Source organism: Octopus bimaculoides, chromosome 1 (genome assembly GCF_001194135.2).
Source record: "Octopus bimaculoides isolate UCB-OBI-ISO-001 chromosome 1, ASM119413v2, whole genome shotgun sequence".
NCBI classification, from domain to species: Eukaryota; Metazoa; Mollusca; class Cephalopoda; order Octopoda; family Octopodidae; genus Octopus; species Octopus bimaculoides.
In genome coordinates this window covers 197,774,936-197,785,571 of record NC_068981.1, presented here as the reverse complement: position 1 = coordinate 197,785,571, position 10,636 = coordinate 197,774,936, and positions in this window count along the sequence as shown.

Below are 10,636 nucleotides of genomic sequence, written 5' to 3'. Positions count from 1 at the left end.
CTGGTGGGGGTGGTGGTAATGGCGGGGGCTGTGCTATTTTTGAAGCTTCCTCCAGTCAAACTTAAGTAAACACATTAATGGACATTAGAAGAGTCAATACAATACTTCTCCAGAGATGAATGACGGCAATAAAGGACTTCTCACTATCAGCTCATTCATTCAGTCATTCACCCTTCAGTTCATTCATTTAATCTTTCATTCATCGATTCCTTCCTGCATTTGTTAATTCATTCATCCATTTACTCTCTCCCTCTCTTCCTCAACTCTTCTATCTATCTATCTATCTATCTATCTATATATATATATATATATATATATATATATATCTATCTATCTATCTATCTATCTATCTATCTATCTATCTATGTATGTATATATATATATATATATATATATATATCTAACTGCCTGTCTGTCTTATCCATCTGCCTGTCTATCAGACAGACAGACAGACAGACAGATAGATAAATAGACAGACAGACAGATAAATAGATAGACAGACAGACAGACAGACAGATAAATAGATAGATAAATAAATAGATAGATAAATAGATAGATAGATAGATCGAAAGACAGTCTATCTATCTTTCTCAGTCAGTCTGACTGTCTGCCTGTCTGTATATATATATATATATATATATATACGTATGTCTAGCTACCATTCTATATACATATTGGTGCATACATACGTGTGAGTGTGTGTGTGTGTAAGAATTTTATAGTTCATTTGAAGCATTGTTGGACACAGCAAAATGAGTTTCCATTCAGAAACTACTATAATGCAAATATGTTAACTAACATTAAAGTACCGCTGAAGAATGGGGTACTCTACCCGAAATATAGGGTACCCAGACCTTATGTTCCTTATTTTAGCTTCAATATTTATGAACATATGTACACATTTCTCTCTATGTATCCATATATCTATCTATCCATCATCTATCTATCCATCTATCTATCTATTTATCAATCTGCCTATCTATCTGTCTGTCTGTCTATCTGTCTGTCTGTCTATCTATCTATCTATCTATCTATCTATCTATCTATCTATCTATCAGTCTCTCTCACTATCCATATATTTAGCTTTCTTTCTTTCTTTCTTTCTTTCTTTCTTTCTTTCTCTTTCTTACACTCATCTTACCCAAAATTGTTTGAAATGTTGGCAAACGTTAACGCTGCTAATTAGGAATTCTGGCCAAACACTTCTCGTGTTTATATTATTAAGATTAACATGTGTATGCGTGTGTGTTCGAGGATATATATATAGATAGACAGACAGATAGATAGATTGATAGATAGATAGACAGAGAGAGAGAGAGAAAGAGAGAGAGAGAGAGAGAGAGAGAGAGAGAGAGAGAGAGAGAGAGAGAGAGAGAGAGAGAGAGAGAGAGAAGCCTACAGACAGACAGACAGCAGATAAACGGACGGTAACAGAAACAAAGAGAAGACATCTTTTGGTAAGAAATTACAAGATTACATTATTGCTGGTGGGCAGCTTTTGCGAGATTGAATATAGTGCAGAATGTGTGTGTGTGTGTGTGTGTGTGTCTGGGGTTCGTATTATGCCTGTGTATGTGTCTATTATAGTTACCCAGTTTCAGAATTCTTTATTTTTTTTTTACTTGTTTCAGTCATTAAACTGCGGCCATACTGAGGCACCTACTTGGAGATTTTTTTTTTGTTGAATGAGTCAGCTTTTTTTTTTTTTTAGCCTGGTCCTTATTCTATCGACCTCTTTTTATCAAACCGCTAAGTTACGGGGACGTCAGCACACCAACATCAGTTGTCAACCTCATACACAATGACACTCACGCTTATATATATATATATATTGAATAATAATAATAATAATAATAATAATAATAATAATAATAATAATAATAATAATAATAATAATAATAATAAGAGAAAGCAACCATACTCTGGGATATGCCAATACACACAGATAGAGAAATTAAGGCCAATAGACCAGATATAGTTGTCAAAGATCATGAAGAAAAAAAATGCTTTCTAATTGATGTATCAATACCAGCAGATGACAACGTTTCCCTAAAAGAAATGGAGAAACTTTCAAAATACAAAGACCTGGAAATAGAGGTAACTCGAATGTGGAGTCTAAAAACAGAAACAATTCCTATCATAGTAGGTGCCTTAGGTATAATAAAAAAATATCCAGACAAATACATAACAAAAACACCAGGACTTACAGATATATATAACATACAGAAAATTGCACTACTGGGTACTGCACACATTCTACGCAAAACACTTTCAATACAGTAAACATAAGAGCACCACAGCAAACCACAGCACAAACCCAAGGCGCACAGAACTGCGCTCGGTAGTGAAGTGAAAGCACGTTATAAAAATAAAACTACTGAATAATAATAATAATAATAATAATAATAATAATAATAATAATAATAATAATCCATGGATGGAATTCTTTGATATTTCAATGGCTCGCTACGCGCGTTTCCAAAAATCACATGTTTCTTACGATCATAGTCCGTATTCTTGTGATGATTACTGTTCAGTCCGTAGAATCCATGGGCATCTGGTGGATCATTGTTCATTTATTCATTTCCTTAGGCGATATAGCACTAACGTTGAAAGCAACGAATGTATAACTGAAGGATGTTTATCAATTTTCACCAATCTAAAAGTTGAATGGGGTATGTGGCAGTTCTGTGTGTATTTGGTAAGGAAGACGAGAAGGTGAGGGAAAGATCATCAACGTTGGTGCCATATCACCGGATGAAATGAACGCATGTCCATGGATACTATGGAACGTACTGTAATCATCCCAGGAATATGGTGTATGATCGGAAAAAAACACATGATTTGTGTAAACGCACGTAGCAATGCGTTAAAATATTTATATATTCCATCCATGGATTATTATTATTATCATTATTATTATTATTATTATTATTATTATTATTATTATTATTATTATTATTATTATTATTATTATTATTACTATTTTTATCCTACATTACGTCGGCACAGCTCGGTACAACCCCATAAAACTGCTATTGCAAGTTGGTTTCATTAGGCTGTGGCCGGCATAATGAAATGGGAGCTTTTATTGCATACTCAAAAACGTTCCCCGTAAACGAACTTACAGGATATATATATACAACTTAGATTGGTTTCGGCCATTATCAGCTCAAGCCATGGCTAACTTAATAGCACCAACTGGAAAAGTCTTTTAGTTAATTATTTCGGAACACCATGGACCACTCAAGCAGAGAGTTGTTGTTGGTTGAGACGTATCCATGCGGTTCATCCGGTATTTTCTGGAGGCAGTTACCCAGATACCATTTGAAAGTTGTGGGGTCTTCTACTTTAATATCTTTCGGGATAACATTGAAAAGTGCAGGACCTTTTGCAGTGAAGAAATTGTGTCGCAATGTTCTTATGTGATGTGATCTTGACCTTTGTAGGGGACACATTGCACGGGGGCCTACTCTTGAGTGAATTGTAAACATAATACCAATTTCATCTGGATAATATTGGTGGAATATTTTCCGCATAATGTATCGCTCACGGCGGCGTTACAGAGAATAGAGTTTCAGCTGTTTAAGACGAGCCCAATAATCAAGTCCCATCATGTCATTTATTATTTTTTTTTTTTGTGATTGATCTTTGTGGCGCTTTGATCCTCATTATGTCTCGTTTTTTGTAGGGGACCACAATGGACAACAGTATTCGAGGTAGGGCCTAGCGAATGTGGAGAAGAGAAGGATGATGGTTTCATGATCCCGAGATTGAAAAGTTCTGAGGATCCATGAAAACATTATGTGGGCAACATCGACTTTTTCGTTGATGTGCACACTCCGGCTAAGATTGCTTTCTCTAATATTATCTGACGGTTCAAGTAGGTCTCCTGACGGTAGTGTATATGGCTGTTTGAGTGTACCCTCTCTTCCAAAGTGAATGAGCGCAAATTTTTCTTCATTCAATTGCATATCTTTTGGGGCCCATTGGGTTACTGTGCATAGGTCCGATTGAAGCATCGTTCGATCATATGCTCCCTTAATGACTTTCTGGTGCTTAGAGTCATCTGCAAATATTTTTATGGTGCGATGTTCAATGGAATCCGCAATGTCATTGATATAGACAATAAAAAAGAAAAGAAAATGGAGAAAAAATGGATATGTGAATAATTTATTTGTATGATATAAAAATGTTGAAAAGTTTTTTTAAAAAACATAACAATACAAATAAATTATAAGTTGTAAAACTCAAAAAAATGTGAAAAAACCTACATATATGTTTCAGTTCTAGTCTTTAGCTGATATGCAATTCTAAGCATTTGGTTAAATGCTAAGAAAGGTATCATTTTTTAACTATATGGGGTAGAATTTCTTCAGGGTTATTATGAGCTTATAGAACTAACATTTTTCTTTGAAGGATGCATAACCTTAGTTCTATAAGCTCATAATAACCCTGAAGAAATTCTACCCCATATAGTTAAAAAATGATACCTTTCTTAGCGTTTAACCAAATGCTTAGAACTGCATATCAGCTAGAACTGAAACATATATGTAGGTTTTTTTCACATTTTTTTGAGCTTTACAACTTATAATTTATTTGTATTGTCATGTTTTTAAAAAAACCTTTTCAACATTTTTATATCATACAAATAATTTATTCACACATCCATTGTTTCTCCATTTTCTTTCCTTCGGTATTCATATGTATTACAACAATAATTCCTAACATATCGGAGAGACTTTTGCATTATATGACAGTAGAATCTTTTGGATCATTTAATCCCTAATGTGGATCTACCTTCTTCGAATTGACCATATATATATATATCTATATATATATATATATATATATATACACATATATACAAGAGGTGCGGACTGGTGTAGATAAGATCCGGGCTACATATGTTTCATAGCAAGCAGAACCTCGGAAGTGATAAATGTCCAAGCGAGGTGTATACCGCAGACTACTCTTCAGGTCAAGGATATCTTGATTTACATTGTTGCAAGGAGGTATACGTTAACCCATGGAAGTCTCGTCGTAGTCTGCTTATGCTGTAAACATAATCCCCCTCCTCCCCATTTTAACACATCACCTGCTCATTTGGAGCGGGGCACTGAATACCTACCACCTCCTGAACTCCACCAATTTTCATGTAAAATTATAATTTGATGATAAATTTTTTTGACGTAAAATATGAAAGTGACTTTCTTTCAAACGTGTTCCTTTTGTTGTTTAGGCTCAGCCTAAGCTAAGTCCGCCACGCGAGTATCGAGGTCTTTGACCAGCTATCATTATAATGTTTATGTAAAAGTACCGAGAGATACCAAGCCATCAATAAGTGCAATCAATATAATTGATATCCAGAATGTTACTGGTACTTTATCGATCTTAAAGGGATAAAAAAGAAATAGTGACTGCAGCAGTGTTTGAAACCAGGTTATGAAGGTATGCAAGCCTAGGATTTGCCCGCATCTAAACCTTGTGGTATGGGAAAACAAGTCCTCTCGTAATGTCGATCCTTCCCAGCCGGGATACATCCATAGAAGTCCTACCCGCCTAACTACTGTCCAGAGCTTAATGGAAAATTCCCTAAACTCATGTGGCCACAGCGCTCGTCTGAGCGACAACCCCAAAGCAAAAAAGCCACATGCTAGTCATATTTCCGTTCAAATGACCTTCCTTACTCTTCGCCTTCCGGCAAGGCCCATCGCCTATTCGCGTGACGTCACTGAACCCATACTTCCGGTTTATCTCAACCCCACAAATCCTATCCCAGCCGTGGAAGTAAAGTACTGCTAGCAGAGTCCGGTTTGTTGCTAAGTGGTTTTATACTATCACATAGCCCCTTGGGGGTCTTTTGTGGGGGTCCAGTGTGACGTAGACATTGGATTCACTGTGGGGTACGAAGATAACATTCTTGCTCTTGTCTCGGACACCCTGAAAGGACAGAAGGGCTGCACTCAAATCTCCCAAAACAGCAATGATAATAGACGCCACCAAGAATTGTGTCTCTGAAAGATCTGCTCGTTCAGTGTCCTCGACTCACATGGCAACAACAACAACAACAACAACAACAACAACAACAACAACAACAACAGCAGCAGCAACAATAACATGTAACGAAAACCACAAAAGACGACGACGACGACGACCCACCTCACCCTACCACGACCACCACCAAAAAATAATAACAATAACTAATATTGATACAAGATCACGAATTGTGTGGGAAGGTGAGATCGATATATTTGTGTAATCGATATAGTTCTGTGTGTGTTCGATATGATGAGTGGGAGGTGTGTGATCGATATATTCATGTGGGGTGTTGATTATGATCGATATAATTATTCTGTACAGTTGATTGTTATTAATATGGTGTGTGGGAAGGTGCAGTCGTGGGGGGTAATCGATACGACGTGAGGGGGATGTAATTGATTTGATGCGTGGGAGGATGTGATCGATATAATGCGAGGGAGACGTGATCGAGATTATATGCAGGAGAGGGCGATCGATATAATGTGAAGGAGGGAGTGATCGATACGATGTGAGGGATAGGTGATTGAGGCTATATGAGGAAGGGGGTAATCGATATAATGTAATGGATGGAGTGATCGATACGATGTGAGGCGCGGGGGTGATCGATGTGATGTAAGGTAGGAGGTGATCGATACTATGTTTGGGTAATGTGATCGATATAATGTGAGGGAAGTTGATCGATACGATGTGAGGTAGGGGTGATCAATATGTGAGGAAGGGGTGATCGGTATAACATGAGAGGAGGGGGATCGATACGATATGAGGGATAGGTATGATCGCTACGATGTGAGGTGTGGGTGATCGATATCATGTGAAGAAGGGGTGGTTGATATAATGTGAGGGAAGGGTAATCGATATAATGTGAGGAAGGGATGATCCATATAACGTGGGAGAAGGGGAATCGATACGATGTGATGGAGGGGTGATCGATATAACGTGTTGGGGATGTGACAAATATGGTGGGTGGAAGGGAATGATCGATATAATGTACTCCAGGTCTCTACCGTTAACTGTTAAGGAATCAGGGAAAGTAATGGCAAAACCAGAACTTGAAAGATTCCAACCAAACACTGCATGACATTGGACGGTGCTCTACCGATTACGTCTCCGATACAACCATCATTACTATCGTCACCAACAGAAACATTGATCATCGTCCTCATCATCATCATCACCACCATCATCATCAACCACAACTATCATCATCATCATCATGATCGTCATTGCCATCGTCATCTCCACCACCGTTACGCCATCTCGCTCCTCCTCCTCCTCCTCCTCCCCATCACCATCATCACCATCATCATTATCATCATCATCAGATCAATAAACAACAAAGAGTTTTAGAATATTGAAAAAATTATTTATATTTTTTAATTTTCCTTTTTTTTATTTTATTTTTGTGGGGAGAATATTTTTGTTTGTTTTTAAGTTTATCTTCTTGAAATAATGGAATGAAATTGGAACTGATAAAAAAGAAATTCGATGTCAATAAAGAAATGATTGAATAATAATAACAATAACAACAACAACAACAACAACAACAACAACAACACATTTTTTTTTTTTCAACTGCGCGATATTGATAAGATGAGAAATAAAGGCATATCAATTAAGAGAGGGTGTGATATATGTGGTGGGCGGCCAGCAGACGACGACCGCCATATTTGGTCGTCTGCTTCATCAAAGTGACATTGAAGTCAGGGAAAATAGACATGAAGGAACGGCGAGAAGAAAAAGTATTATTAATGGCATGGAATTTGATTGGTTTTGGGTGGGGAGGAAGTGTTTGTTTGTTGTATGTTTGTTTTAAGGAGTTCCGTTCGGAATAAAGGTATTTTGCGTATGTGTGTGCGTGTGTGTATGTGTTTGTTATTTTTTTCAATTTTCTGGTGCAAAGGAAACGGAAAAAGAAAAGCTCTGAGAATTAGTGTTTGTTGTAGTTGATGATGATGATGATGATGATGATGATGATGGTGATGATGGTGATGGTGATGATGATGGTGGTGATGATGATGATGGTGATGATGATGATGATGTAGTAGTAGTAGTAGTTGTTGTTGTTGTTGATGTTGCTGCTGTTGTTGTTTCTGTTATTATTGATGTTTGATACAAGATTTAAATACGATGCTCTGACTGGATAATGTCAGACATCTCTGTATCGTCTGCTTTTATTATTGTTTCACCGAGATTGAATGAATGCGCTGCGGTTTCTCTCCCAGAACTGAAGTATAAAGTAACATGCAGGGTTATGTGTGTGAGCGTACTGCGTGTGTGTGCATGTGTGTGCGTGTAGTAAATATACTGCTTCTAAGAATTTGCAGGAAGTGGGATTTGGTGGCGCTGGTGGAGTTGATAGTGGTGATGGTGTTGGTGGTAATAGTAGTAGTGGTGGTGGTGGTGGTGGTGGTGGTGGTGGTGGTGGAAATGGAGGTGGTGGGGAATTCGTCATCTTTATGCAAGATTGAGTTCTTTAAAGTAGGAGTACAAATCTTGCCTGAGTGAGCGGTCATATTGTGAGTGGAGTGGAACCGAGTGAAGTGAAGTGTAGTGAAATTGAATGAAGTTGAGTTCAGGAGAATTTACAACTTGAGCGAAACTTTTCGGAGAGAAACTGATATGAATCCGAGAAAAGATTGGATTCGAGGCTTGATAAAGTTGATAAAGTTGAGATAACTTGTCAGGACACAATATGGCTGTATCTATAAACACGTGTGAAACGAAAACGAGCCAAGAGAAATGAGTTAGAAAGGCCAGTGACATATACTTGAACAACAAATGCGAAGAAATGTCTATCAAATAATGGAGAAGATGATTTATTGAAACTCTCGCCACTTCCTGAGAGGGTAAACCAATCGCTTTTCATACATGAGGCTGATAACATCATAAGTTTTGGAAGGCAGCTCCTTCAGCAACATTCTTTGTCTGATAACCTATTGTAGAATACATACCCAAAGAAGTAGTACAACTCTACTGCAACATACATACACACACACACGTAGATACATCATACATACACACACGTAGATACATACATACATACACACATACATACATACATACATACATACATACATACACACATTCTTGTATCTTTTATTTGTTTCAGCCATTGAGCTGCGGCCATGCAGAACCATTCCGTGTTACCTTGTTTATTTTGAATGCCTCCACACCTCCTTGTATGTTGTCCCATATTAGTTTTCCGAGTATCGTTATAGCAGAAGCTATGCACTGAGTGCTTTATTTTAATTATGTTGTGACACCTCATCTGTGGTGACATGGTCTGCTAATCTTGGGACATACATGAAATATCCCGCCTTTGGTTGAATGTTTCCTGAATCGTTCGACATGAATGTCTTGTGTAATATTTCTCAATGCCATACGAGTGTTGTTTAAACTATTATTGTTGCACTGTAGCATTTAAATATGTCTGCGTACCACCGTAAGAATGTTTAAATGTATTATGCGAGGAACATGCTGAAAGGAAAGGTACTAAGAGAAATTTGTCAGCGAGTAAGGAGGAACAACAAGGATGTCTTTCCTCGGGATAATTTTGAAGAAAAAGAAGGGGACAAAAAAAAATATGAGATTCAGGATCCTTCGAAAGTCAAACCAACGGTTAATAGATAACATGGCGAACGTATGGTGCCATGAATGATCAGGTAAAAGGATAACAGAGGTGTAGTTGAGTCTGAAATATTTGGCAAAGATAAAATTATGAACTGAAACAATCCCTGAAAACTTAGGAGGGTTTTTTTTCACTCCATCCTGTTTGAAACATATCCGTGGGTGCCTTTGAGTGCACGAGACACCAATACGAGCAATGGCTGGCAGGTGGAACCGTAGGATAGTCCAATACGACATGAACAATAGTTATCGCACCATGTTTTATTTCTTTTAATTGTCATGAATTAATTATTGCGTATTTTATTGGACTTCATTTTATTTACTTCTGTGCAAATGTTTTTCTTCAAATGTTCATTCACCCATTTGTATAGAATACTAGGCTGACCAAGATACTTTCATGGATTTTCACCAAATGAGGTTTATTTTCTACATAGTCACCCTATGTTCTACACACATCGGTTTTGAAGTACTTGGATCCCATTGGGGAAGAAGCTTTCATCCAGTGAGACGTCATCATCACTGCGATAATGTTCTTTCATGTTGGGGAACAGATGATAGTCCGATGGGGCCTAATCAGGAGTACAAGGTAGGGTGATCAACCAGTTCAAAGCCACAGTTAAGGATTTTTTCTCTTTGTCTCTCGCTCAGAGTGATGAACCCATCACTCATCCTGGGTTAAGAAATGAATTGGCAAAATCTTATCGGTCCGGACAAAATGCTGCTAAACATTTTAGTCCGTCATTGCATCCTGAGTTCAAATTCCGCCGAGGTCGATTTTACATTCTAACCTTTTGGGGTTGATAAAATAAGTACCAGTTGAGCACTGGGGTCGATGTAATCGAATTACCCCTTACCCTCTCCGGATATTGCTGGCCTTGTGCCAAACTTTAGAACCAATATTTTCTGTATTTTTCCCGTCTTTGTGGCTAATAAAGAAAAATAACCACCATCATAACTAGCATCACCA